The sequence below is a fragment of the Lycorma delicatula genome, chromosome 6 (assembly GCF_047948215.1).
Source record: "Lycorma delicatula isolate Av1 chromosome 6, ASM4794821v1, whole genome shotgun sequence".
NCBI lineage: Eukaryota > Metazoa > Arthropoda > Insecta > Hemiptera > Fulgoridae > Lycorma > Lycorma delicatula.
The window spans coordinates 123,222,755-123,237,480 of NC_134460.1; positions in this window are offsets into that span (position 1 = coordinate 123,222,755).

Sequence of the window (14,726 nt, forward strand, 5' to 3'; positions counted from 1 at the left end):
TCATTCAATGTAGTCATTTTATTTAACTGCGAGCTTCTACAACACTTAGTAGTACCTAATGTTACCGACGTTGCGTAAGCTGTAGACAGCTATGGTCACTCACTCGTATCTTCTTGCGTTAAATTTGCTGCACGTAAACTTTATAGAAATTAGTTTAAAATATAATTTCTTATTAAAAAAAAAGATGTAATATTACGGCAAACAATTTCATTAATTAAATAATTAGATAAAAATAGTATTTTTCTATATAAATAGTAATTATGTATAAGCAATAAATTATAATAAATCCGTGTTTATTTTAAGAATTGTTAGCCGCTCAAGTAGTGGTTAATAAGCCGGCCTCCGTGGCTCGAGTGGTAGCGTCTCGGCCTTTCATCAGGAGATCCTGAGTTCGAATCCCGATCAGGCATGGCATTTTCATACGTTACATTTCCAAACTCCATGCACAAGCCTCAAGCTTATATGGCAATCATCAAGAAAAAAAAAATACATATATATAATCGAATTCAAATAAAAAATTTTGTAACTTGAAAATTAAACTTCAATAATGTTTAACTAGAATTTTTGAAAAGTAAAAAACAAATTAAATCCATTTCGACTATTCAAGGAAAAAAAAAAAAATATTACTCTAAAAACTTTAGCTGAACTCCGTAGCGGAGTCGTTGCATATTTGCCTTTTATCGGGAGGTTCTGGGTTTGGTTCAGGCAAGGCATTTTTTCACACGTTAAAAAAAATATTTTATTTTATGGAGAGCTGTCAAAGACTTTCAGCTAGAATAAAACTGAAAATAATAGATGTTAATTGCTGTTAGGTTTTCTCTCTTTAACTCTATTGTACAGAGATATATTAAAGTATAGTAACGGCTTCATATTTAAAAACTGAGATAATAGGAGGTAGAAACAAGTGCGGATCTACATCTCATTTTGATAATTTTGTTCGCCATCTTGGAACTATCACATTGAAGCAAAGGTTTTCTAATTGATTTTAATGTAAATAAAATTTTAAGAGAAAACGAAAACAGAGTCTAGATAAAACAGTCCATTTTCGTTTTTTAATAAAAAAAAAAGAAAAAAAAGACTTAATAATAAATATTAAGGGCAGATAAATCAAGACAACAAAACCCTATAAAATGGATATTGTCAGGTAGATTTTAGAATAAGAGTAAAAAATAAAAATAAAAGCCTGACAACACAGTTGTAGGACTTACCCTGTTGTTGTTTGAGAGTGCTACAACTGTAGGTTGTTTCTGATGCACGGTTTACACACAAGGCGCACACGATGTACGCACGCATGCGCGCACACAACAAAATGTAAAATATTTATCATTTTATTTAAATATTATATATTTTCAATGTTAATATAATGTTTAAATATAAAATTGAAAAATTAATATAATGTTTTTTTCATATTAATTCAATGATTCTAACAAAAGAGCGCGCACATACGTATTCAATTCGCGCGGGTGAAGCGATACTAGCGGTGATGGTCGACACTAACTAAACTGATGTAATTTCACGACTTCCATAGAACAAATTTCACTTGTACGATGTACAGACTGGTGTAGCCACGAGGTTTAACATACCAGGTACCGAGTCAACTGGGGGATCGAGTCCCGAGACCCTGGCAGACCGAGTTAGTTTTCTACACATTAAATATTATGGATTTATTTAATTTTACCGCTCATCCATGACGCCCCAACATAGCAGACAACTACAACAGCTGTTTGTCAGTGCTACCAACCTTCGAAATATTAACTAAATAATATAAATTAAATAACTAATATTTAAAGTTTAAAAACTAATTTGGTTATACAGCCGCGTCCCTTGTTAGTGAGATGTAGTATTTACGGACTCAAGTCGACCGTCTCTGAGAAGTGTGATTAATTGAAACCAAATCACCAAAGATCCGGCCTCCGTGGCGCGAGTGGTAGCGTCTTGGCCTTTCATTCGGAGGTCCCGGGTTCGAATCCCGGTCAGGCATAGCATTTTCACACGCTACAAAAATTGTTATTCATCTTATTCTCTGAAGTACCTAATGGTGGTCCCGGTGGTTAAAAAGAAAAAACCCAAAGAACACCAGTGTCCATGATCTAATATTCAAATCCAAATAAAAGTTATAATTAGGATTTATTAGGATTCGAACCTAAGAACTTTCGACTTCAAAAATCAGCAGATGCACGACGACGACTTTAACCCGGCAGGGTGTTGCTTTTGAACATAAAAATATGTCAAATTTGACTGATAAATTGTTTGCACTGAATTACGGCCCTTGAGTAAGTTTTGGTTAAAAAATATTGGCCCAGTGTGAATAAATATTGAAGACCCCTGGTCAAGGTATAATCGGAATTAATTTTAAATTTTACATCAGCGGACGTTTGGTTTTACGGGTAATCTTGTTTTTATGCTTTATTAATCACTAATGGACCAGGAAATGCTTCCCTATTACTAAATTTGAGTGCATGAATCAAATAAATTTTGTATTAAATTTCACATATGTAATCAATCTGTTTCGTTCATTTGGTTCTACTGTTTCTTCCTCAGTATCATTTCTTCTGTATTCTTCCATTCTCTTGGCTCGAATTGTGTGTTGACCAATATTTTGTCGTTTTGGACGCATTGATATTTAAACATATAAAAAATCCTAGGAAAAATAATAATAGCCCACCGGGCTGGTCTAGTGGTTAACTCGTCATCGCAAATCAGCTGATTTCGTAGTCGAGAGTTCTAAGATTTAAACCCTAGTAAAGGGAGTTACTTTTATACAAATTTGAATACAGTAACGTAGATGCCGGTGTTCTTTGGTGTTCAATTAACTACACATCTCAGGAATAGTCGATCTGAGAGTTACTCTGAAGTAATACTTTACGGTGGTTCCGGAGGATAAACAGAAAAAGAGAAGAAAAATAATATTAAATTGTGAAGTTTTCAGCGAAATAGGTTAATTAGTTTTTGAGTTACTAGAGCATACACAGAACGAAGATTGTATTTTATTTATATAGATATAGTGTTTTTGAAAAAATTATAATGATTCAGAATGTAGATAAAAAAGTAGACATCTGTAAATGTGAATACATTCATGCGCGCATTGTAAGGATGCAAAATTGTAAGGATACGAGTATATTATAAAAATAATATATAATAAACAGACAAATCTAATTCGTCGTAAAATTATTCGTATTTGATTTTTTTAATTTCGCGGTTTCATTCTCTCTCTCTCTCTCTCTCTCTCTCTCTCACTCTCTCTCTCTCTGGGGTTTTTTGGTTGTGTGTGGGTGTGGGCACGCGCGCGTGGGTGCATCTCGTGTATTTATTTACCCAATAAATTTGTTTAAATTTATTTTATTTTTTCCTAACTTATAAAAATACAGTAATTAAAATTGAAGCGGTGTCTAATGCATCACACCATTAAATTTTTATGATTATAGGAGCTGATTTTTTATTTACGACTAAACCGATTGATTTTAAACACATTACAGTCATGAAATTTATGACTTTTTCACAAAAGTGGTGTGTTGTTATAAATCCCCGGCTTTAGTTAGCTGTTATTCTATGAAATATAAACATGAAGGTAATAAATAAAACATGTAGTAATCTATATTACATGACATTTAAAAAATAAATAAATAAAATAAATTTTAATTAATCCAAAGAAAACAATAACTAACGGTTATAATTATTAAAAAGAAATAAATTTAAAAAGAGATATTTTCACTGAAAATTACGATTGAAACATTTTTTTACACGATGTTTATAAATGAGAAAATCTAAAACGAAGGGTAAAGTATAATTTATTTGAGTGTCGGACCCAACTGGTAAATACGTGCAGGAGGCTTGAAGCTATATGTAGGGCCTACAGTTAGTAATCCTCCATCTTTCCATTTTTATAACTTGTTATATTACTTTTATTTCGTATTTCTTAGGAAATTTATAATGATTAATAACCAAGAAATTTAGGTATTTTTTTTTTCAGCCGGCTTATGTACTATAAATTTAACAAGTATAGGATACCTATATTAACAATTTTATTATTTATGGCGTAATATTAGACACTTGTACATAATAAGCCTTTACTTAAAAATAATTCGTTAGATTAATTATTATACTGCGTGTTTTTGACAAGCATACTCTTCAACCCATCTCCTAAAATTATTTCTGTTCTACCTATCAAGATATAAATTAAACAACCAGTTGATTATTAGATGAAATTATAAGTATAGAAATATATATTTTTTGAAGAAAAAATATTTTTTTTTTACTTTGAAATTTGAAGGTTGATACAGTAATAAAAAAATGAAAACATGGTCTACAGTAATCAGTTGTTTTAAACAATCGTATACATTTAATAAACTTTCACAAAATAAAAAACGGATGCGCATTTCAATTGTTAATCATCATCATCAGCCTTTTGTTTTTCCTTTTTAGTCTCCAGTAATTACCGTTCAGGTATTACTTTTGAGGATAAATGAGGATGATATGTATAAGTGTAAGTGTAGTGTAGTCTTGTACAGTGTCAGTTCGATCATTCCTGAGATGTGTGCTTAGTTGAAATCCAACCACCAAAGAACACCGGTATCCACCATCTAGTATTCAAATCCGTATAAAAGTAACTGACTTTACTAGGACTTGAACACTAGAACACTCGTTATCCAAATCAGCTGATTTGGAAATCAGCTGATTTCACCACTAGATATCAACCACTGATATCAACCCGATAGGTTATCGTCATCTCTAAATAAAGATAAATTAAAGAACAAATTAAAGAAAAAAAATAATAATAATCAGTACCAATAAATTAAATATAACTTATTTAAATCACTGTTTAAAAAAAAATTAAACTTTTTTTTACATTTTAAAAATTGCAGTATATAAATAAATTACAGGTTTTTTTTTGGAATATTGCATTCCAAAAGACAGAAATTTTATTAAAGTTATAAAACTAAATTTTTAAAAGAAAATTGATTTTGATATTATTTAAATGGCAAAATTTATTTTATATAAACAACAATAAAAAGTTTTAAAAATCAGACAAATGGTCTCCGAATTAACTTTCCCGATATTAATTATGTATGCAAATATAATAAAAATATTTTCCGATTATTTCAGTAAAATTTTGAGATGCGAAACCATAAATTTTCCCTTTTGCGTGATTAATTCGGCTTAATTAAAAGCCGAATAATCGGATACACAAAAAAATGTGATGTGAACACCATATGACTTCCTTGTACGTCAATTAAATTACATATACATACTTTTTTAAAATGAAAAGTTCATAAAATTTTATTTCGTAAATAACTTCTGATATTTTTTTCATTTATTTTTTTTAATTGTTATTATTGAATTATTATAATTAATCGAAAATTTTTTTACAACCTCAGGTTAATAATTATTAATAAATCAATATATTTAAATTAAAAATAAGATAAAGAAAAGAAAGGATATGAAGTCTGATTCGAACCGATGTGCCCTTGTAAGAACCAAATATTTCATTAATTAAAATTTCATTTGGCTATAATTCTGGAAAAAATGAAAATAAGTAGCACTTATGATATATCGTTGAAAAGCTCTGAATAAAGGCTTATTACTCAGTTAAGAAAAAGTCCAAAATCCAGATTTTTTGGATTTTCGGCTTTTTTGGACGCTTTTAGTTTAGTTGATTGCAATAAAAAGGGGAAGTGCACAACTAAATGTTACATTAGTCCTAAATCCAAAATTTCAACATCCTACCGCTAATCGTTTCTGAGTTACGCGAGATACATACGTACGTACAGACGTCACGCCGAAACTAGTCAAATTTTTCACATATGGTCAAAATGGATATTTCCGTTGAAATCTGAAATTTTTCGCGATCACAATACTTCGTTTACTTTGTACAAGGAAATAAAATTATAATGCAAAATTTTATCCAAATCGATTTATCCAGTCTAAATATAAAAGGGAAACTAAGGTAACATATACTTACTTACTTACATACATATATAACTTTTCGGAATTTTGAAATTCTAAAAGTATGTCTTTTGGTTGGAGGGGGAGGTCATAAAACGTCAAAGTCTGCAAAAACTCGGACATGCAAAATTTATTCCGGTAAGCAAAATTTCATTAATATAGTGTACTGTTAGGCTATATAGCTGGAGATTCATAAATTATCGAATAAAAATTAAAATAAAATTTTTAATTGGAATCATTATTTTTTTTTTTTATTAAATACATTACAAAGATATTTATCAGTAATCATTAAAGGTATTTAATTTCAAATAAAATAATATAAAAAAGATTGATTTAATAAATTAGTAGGGTTTTATATTTCACATTATGAAGTTTTCATTTTTAGTAAATCTGTTTTATATGATCGTATACATGAATAAATTTTTCAGATAGCATTGTTTATTTTATAATTAATATATAAAGATATATAAATATATTTTTATACATTACATGTTTACATTATTATAAGCCCACTGGGTTGGTTCAGAGGTTAAATAGTTGTTGCAAGTCAAATGTTCAAAAGGTGATTTTCAAAGTCGGAGGTTCTGAGATTTAAATCCTAGTAAAAGTTAGTTGCTTTTATATGTATTTATATGGATATGAATACTAAACAAATGTTTTATGAATATTAAAAGTGAAATATTTTATTTGGAGTGTGATGCCTCTGTGGAGCTGAAACATGGAAAATGAGAAAGGTAGACGAGAAAAAAATTGAGGCTTTTGAGATGTGAATGTGGCACAGAATGACAAATTTCAGATGGCAGTACCATGTAACAAATGAAGAAGTATTATGGAAAACCGGAGAGAACAAGAAAATTCTAAATATGATTGAATAAAAAAAAAGGAACTGGCTAGGACATTGTATGACAAGAAGGTGTTTATTAGTTGATGTGATAGAAGAATTGGTGAATGGAAGGAAGGTAAAAGGAAGAGAGAAATTGTAGTAACTCTAAAATTACATTAATAATATTCAAAGACACCTTGTGAATCCCTGGTTAAACAATAAAATAAAATCACTAACTAAATAAAAAGATAGGCTTTGAGGAAAGGTAAAGAGATTTTGAAAATTAAGAAAAGAGTTAACTTACCTGATTTGTAAAACAAAAAGAAACTATTTTTTAAATATATTTAATAAATTTATTAGACACCAAAAAATTGTAGTCAATTGTGAATATATTTCTTAACAAAAAGTTTAGGTTAATAGTGGAAAATGTTAAGAACTTAAAAATGTAAGGAAGAACTTAAAAATGAATAGTGTAATGATAGGAAGTATTGCAATTGCACTTCTAATCAGTCATTTAACAATACTGTAGTAAATAAATTGACAAAATTCAGGGTCCTCAATTTGATCTCACAGAACAGGGACAATCTGTATACTACAGGTAACTATGCCTCTATATACACTATGTTAACAAAATAGATGAACATTTTTTTCCTGTCAATTATTAATAAATTAAATTATTCCTCCTTCTTGATCCAGATAGGATAAGAGCACATAATATAAAAAATAATATTTTCAGTTTTAAAAATTAATTTTGATTCTCTTGATAAATAATTTTTTGATACCGAACAGAACCCACATGCTTTGAAGATAACTTATCTTAGACCTATCTACAAAAAGGTGCTAAAACAGACTTCTGTAATTATAAACCAATAAGTTATATTTCTATGATAATGAAAATATTTGAACATTGTATTTTTATCATCTCAATACTTTCTGTCTAAACTATAATAAAATTAATAATATTTCAATATGGTTTTCTTTCATATAAATCTGCTACAGATCTTCTTGATAAACTAACAAACAACAATAATATTGCACTTAATGATAAAAGATTTGTCATTGCTGTGTCTTTAGATCTCTCAAAGGCCTTTGATATGGTACAGTACAGTGTACTTATTGAAAATCTAATTCAGGTAGAGGCTAGAGGAAAATTATTAAGAGTTTTTAAAAATTTGATAGATATGTTAAAGTACTCATAGGTAATGTTCTTCAATATGCTTGAAATATGCTTCAATAATGCCTGAACCAGGGAAGTATTTTCACACCTTTGCTTTATAATCTATAAGGAAGTGATTTAGCCCTTCTTAACTTTACAGGAAAGGTCTTAAAATATGCTGACAACACAATAATATATAATGATTACAATGATGTACATCAAGCAATAACACACACCCAACAAGATTTGTATCTAACTGTAAAGAATTTTTTCAACAATTATATCACTTTTAACACAGATAAAACTCAACTGATAGTTTTTAAGAGTAGAAGATCAAGTATCAATAAAAATAATTACACTAGTACACTTAATAAGTCTATATATTGTCATAATCACAATTATTTTAGAACAGATCATGCCTGTAGGTGTAAAAGCTTAGTTCTGGGTTGACAGTCTGAAGCACTTGGGAAATTTTTTTGATAGCAATATGAAATATAACACTAATATTACAGACCTTTGTAATTTACTTAAAAGTATCTCTATATAAATTTTATAAACTATTGGACTATTTTCAATTTCAAATTAAATGTGTGCTATATTTTCCATTAATAGAAACTAAGGATTGGAATCTCTTCCTATTCAACAGCTCCTGGTTATATATTAGCTCATCTAAAATCCCTGATATCCAGAATATTGAGTTCTATTCTATGATCCTCACGTTGGCTTTCTAGGGATAAGGATTTTCAAGGACATGCAAAATATTGTACATTACAGAAATATTATTTTGATTTTCAATGTAGACTTCATACAGAAATTATATATGGAACACAAACACTAAATTTTAACCGCAAGATTTAATAATTCATTTGGTAAACCATCGCTTGAATATTGTGCACCTAACCTTTTGAATGTATTCCCATGAGAATTAAGATGTGTATACAATCCCCTTCTCAAGTTAAAATTGAAAATTCATTTTTTAGATGTTAGTTCACAGCTGGGCTAAATTATATTATGAAATAATGTGGTTAAAAACAATGATAGCTTTCACTAAATTTTAATTTTTTTATTTTATATTTTATATTTTACATATATTAATGATTAGTACATACCTAAAACTAATTAGTTAATAACACACATCATAAAGTTTAAACACATTCAATTAAAACAGGTATGTACAGTACAAAGTAAGATTTTGAATATTGAATTCTTTATTTACAAATAAAAGATGGCCAATTAAAATATATATTAATAAATAACCTTATCAATGTGACTGTGAATCTTATATTGTTGCACGTATAATAACCTATAAAATCTATAACTTAATATATTCAAAATTTTGTTTATTATATTCCATATTTACTTTGATTTTCTTTATTATCATTTCCTCTCATAGATATATATTTAACATTATTAGTCAGAGTTAGATCTAATGTAAAATTTCAGTTTTATTATCTAAAAATATATTATTATTTATATGTCTTTATTATATTCAGTAGAGTTACTTTCACTTCTTTTTTGTTTACTTTTCTTATTTAATGTCAATATTTATTTTAAGGAGAAGGTTTTTACTGTAAATATTAAATATTTTATTTTTCATTTTTATAAATCATATGATATTTAATTTTGCTTTTGTATAATAATATTATTATTATTACTTTGTAAAAAGGATATTACACGAAAATTCTAAAGATTTACTCATTTGAAGATAAATGAAATTTTTTTTTATTAAAAAAAAGATATATATATATATAATAAATTATAAATATAGAAAATTAGCAGATCATAAAGACAAAGCTTAAGCATTGGCAGGAGCCAATTATAAATTATTCGTTTTTTTTAAATTTCATAAAAAAAGTTTTTTTAATTACAGATATGAAATAACACTTTTTTCTACTTAAGCTGATCTTTTAAACTCTTGTAATTGCATATTAGCAAGTTTCATTTATAGATATTTATTGTATTCTATACATTAGTAGTAACCAACTGAAAAAGAATTTTAAAAGTAAATGATTTCAAATTCTTCTCAATAGTAAAATAAAAAATTCAAAGGACATTAATTTGTCAAGAAAAAAACAAAATATAATAACAAACGTAAGAGGCTGGTATAGAATTTAATACATTTTTTAAATTAAAAAAACAAAAGAGAGCACATTGTAACAAGAAAATCTAAAGGAAAATAATTCATACAGGATAATAAAATAAAGTTTAATTTCATTATATTAATATTGTACTGTATTTATATTATATTGTAATTTTTGTAGTGGCTAAATTTTTCAAAACTGAGAAACACAAATGACATAGATAACTATAAAATTAATATTTATTTATTTTTTTATGTAATACAAGGTTACAGAGTAACCGCATAGTGACATGATGATGTCAACAGTGCTCTGCAGAGATGCCTAGGCATCTCTGCAGAGCACAGATTTGCAGTCTGGTATGGAAATCTAAATGTACCCGTAAAGGTGTAATCGTGAACAGACTCAGGCTGACCACTCCTGAGATGTGTGGTTAATTGAAACCAAACCACCAAAAAACAATGGTATCCACAGTCTAGCATTAAAATCCATAAAAAAGCAACTGCCTTTACACAGAACTCTTGCTTTGAAAATCAGCTAATTTTGCAAAGGCGAGTTTAACCGCTAGACTAATCCGGCAGGTTAATTATTAAGAAAATGTAGAGGATTCGTCTATAACTTATATACTATATGTATGAAAGAATTTCTAAACTAAGTAGTTTTTTCTGTGAAAGATATTTAATTAAGTTAATTAAAATACAATAATTAGTAAATCTTATTTAATATGTTATTAGCTTATTCAGTAAATTAACTAAAAAATATTCTTCAAAAACTCCTAATTCTACGTAATCTTTTACTAAAATGATTGCAGATTTATTGGTTTGGGACAAATCATGTACATACTAACAGTAAAATAATAAAATCTATTTAACAAAATTTTATTCAACTTATTTAATATTTTAACAATTATAATATTTTGATAACATCCAAATTGAATTTGATCATTTCAGTCAAAAGGAACAAAATTTTAATCAGCATCATCTGGTGTTCTGCCTGTTGGCAGGTCCCTTACGACACCGCTGTCTCCCCCCATTTCTATCCCAAGTCTTCTGCTTCATCGTCTTATAGTTTCCAACCATCAACTCATCTACTAATCTAATCCTTCTTCTTCCTTCTTCCTTTATTCTTTCACTGACCCTTTTAATGCAGTTGTCAAGATTCCATTTCCTCTAACCACATGTCCTAAACAGTTTTCTTTTTCTTTTGTCTGTTACCTGCATAAGTGTTCTTTCTTTTTAATACTGTTCGTTACTTCCTAATTCCTCACTTTATCCCTCTTTTTTTCTTCATTCTTCTCCATATTTACAACTCAAAGCTTCAATTCAGTACCTCTCCCACTTCCTCATTGTCCATGGTTCATCTCCATATACCAACACTCTCTTTATGCTCAGCATTTGACTAACCTCTTCCTTCACTCTACAACCAGTCTTTTACTAAAGAGTAACTGGTTCTTATTGAAGGCTTCCTTTGCCATTTCTATGCAACGCGCTCTTATTATTATTTATTTCCATCGGGCCCTCCCAGTCCTCTGTCACCATAGTCCCCAAATATCTGTAATCTTTCACTTTTTCTGTTCTTCTATCACTTGTCCTTACCACTAAATCTTCTTTGTTATTTACTTTCTTTACTTTAGTTTCTTCCATAATTAATTTCATTCAATACGATTTCATTCCTTCTTCCACAGCTGTTAGCAATTTGAAGCACGCATGTGTCATCAGCTAGAATTCCGTATCAGCAACCCTTATGCATCTTATGTTTCCTTTTCCTATCTCTCTTTCTTGTAATATGTAACCCATATAGACCGTCAATATAAAAGTTGAATAGCATCAATGGAAGACAGCATCTTTGCCTAACACCTTGACTGAGACCAATGATGTCAATCATATTCTTATTTACTTTCATTGCTGCTGTTTGTCTCCGTATAATTCTCCAATTAACTTTCTGTATTTCCATTGTAATTTTTTTTCTTTATGAATATCCATCATTCTCTTTCATCTGAATCTGTCAAATGCTTTTTCTAAATCTATGAAACACAAACTTATTCCTCTTCTTTTCTCTAAATATGTCTCTCCAAACTTTTATGTGCAATTACAATGTAGCTACCATTTAAAAATTCAAATCAAAATGCTGTGTTTATTTAACTACATGTTATGAACAAAATACTTTTATATAATTTTATTTTGAAAATCCAATCGTCATAGTTTTCCTGAATTTTTTAAAAATTTATTTGTATCCCCATTAAATGTAATACTTTAAGCATAACAGGTGATAAAAAAGAAAAGAATAAAATATAAAAAAAAATTAAAAACCTTAACCAGCAAAAACAATGTTGGATGCACTATTTATATACACTTTCTTTTTCTGTTCAGACTCCGAAACCACTGTAAGGTATTATTTCAGAGAATGATATGAATATAAATGAAGTGTTGACTTTACAGTTTTAGGTTGGCCCTGTAATGTGTGGTTATATGAAACCTTTCCACCAAAGAACACCATTGTGCATGATCTAGTATTCAAATCTGTATAAAAGTAACTGCCTTTAAAAGGAGTCGAACCTTAGAACTCTTGACTTCGAAAATCTGCCTTTACTACTGCATTACATATACTAACATCTGTCCCCTGAGCACCTTTCCGTTATACATATCATTATACTATTAAACAGATCATTGATTCAATATTTAAGTAAATCATTTTCACATCCACACACACATACACACGCGCGCGCGCGTTTTTTTGCCTCCGGGACCAGTATTAGGTATTGCTTCAAAGGTTGAGATGAAATGGTAATTTTTACGGTGAAAATACTATACCTGGACCAGGATTCGAATCCGGGACCTCCAGATGAATGGCCGAGACGTTACTAGTCATGCCACGGAAGGCAGCACTCTGTATATATATTAAAAATTATACAGAGTATAAAACTGTTTTTGTGGGAAACTACAGTTAGATAAATACTATTTCCTGTTTTTATCAGTATGAATAAGAAATTGGGTTTTATCTTTCAAATAAATTGTAAGGTACACTATTCTTTTGATACTATTTTGAAAACACAATTGGATTATAATCCAATTTTCAAAATAATAAATGTAGTAGTTTACATTTCTATAAATAATTAGCAGTACTGAAATATATTAATAAGTAGGTGATATATATTTTAAAAAGAAATCCTGATATTTTTCACATTAAAAAAAAAAATATTATTATTTCAAAATTAATAAAACAAAAATAATAAAGTGTAAAGTATAAATTAAATAAGTCAAATAAAGTGTAAAGTAATTAATAATAAAAGATTAATAAACACTCTAACCTAATCAATGTTTTTATTGTAATATTTAATAGCTTGGATGTTCTGTTGTTTTAATAATAGAATATTTATAATAATTGTGTATTTTCGTAATAGGTCTATAAGCCCTCTACATACATGTTCATGTTGTTCATGTATGTACATAATACATGGGATATGCATGTATTAATTATATAAACATGCCTTTTACCTTGTAATAATTTTATTAAAACATTTGTTATTATTACACGTATATAATAAATAATTTATCAGGTGTTAATCTTATTTAAGGTTACATTTGGATATTTATAGTAGTTTCTAATTAGTAAATTACTAAAAAAAATAATTAGTAAATAGTAATTAGTAAATTATTTTAGTAAAAATAATGAAATATTCACTGAAAATAGTTTAATAATGTGATCTATAGTCATATAATGAACATTTATTAGTTTAAATTTTTAATAAACTGCTTTTAAACAAGTTAAAAGTCTTAATATTTTGTAAGGTTTAGAGCAACATTTTATAAATAAAATCCCTAGTTGAATCAAATATTTTTGAGTAAAAAGTTTTTTCGTGAAAATTCATCTAAATATGTTCATTTATTTGAAATAACTTACAATTTTCATTATTCATCAGTGCTTCTGTAAATTTTAAACAACACCTTCGTGTTGTTTAAATAACATATAGCTACATTAGTGTTGAAATTAATCCTTCCTATTACAATATTCTTGTATTTCATGAATGCCAAACCTCTTTTCAATTGTTTCCCTAAAAATAACAGCTGAATAATATTTAAAAGATTTTGTAAGGATTGTAGTTAGTTTTCAAATGTTCAGTTAGTTTTCTTGAAGATAATTTATGATATCGTCGAATGTTCGCGGCTCGGTCAGGATATTGAGAGATTAACGATTGAAAATGTTTATATAATTACCGTTTATTAGTTCCAAAACATAAGTAAAATAAGACAAATCAATAATAGTAATGACTACTAATGACTACAGTAGTAATAATAATAAATGGCAATATTAAACAAATAATAAAAATAATAATCACAACCGCAATAATAATAATAATAATAATAATAATAATAATAATGATAAACAATGATTACATACAAAATAGAATTTAAAGTTAGGTCAGGATTCATTTACAGATAGTTAAATATTAAAAACCAGAATTCTTTCAATTTGCACATACCTTTCCTGTTCAGAAATAAAACTACGCTAACAATTTACAAATGAGTTCAACACTTTATCCCTTTCACCAATTATATACTGTTCTCACCGGAATTACTCGTAACATCACTTCACATGTACAAACACTCAGAATCTCACTTCTTCACTGAATCGCATAATACCACCTCGCTAAAACTGATCTTAACTCGTCTTTCTTGGAGTATTTATATTCCTATCCTCTTTACCTGCAGAACCAAACCCAAGCTGA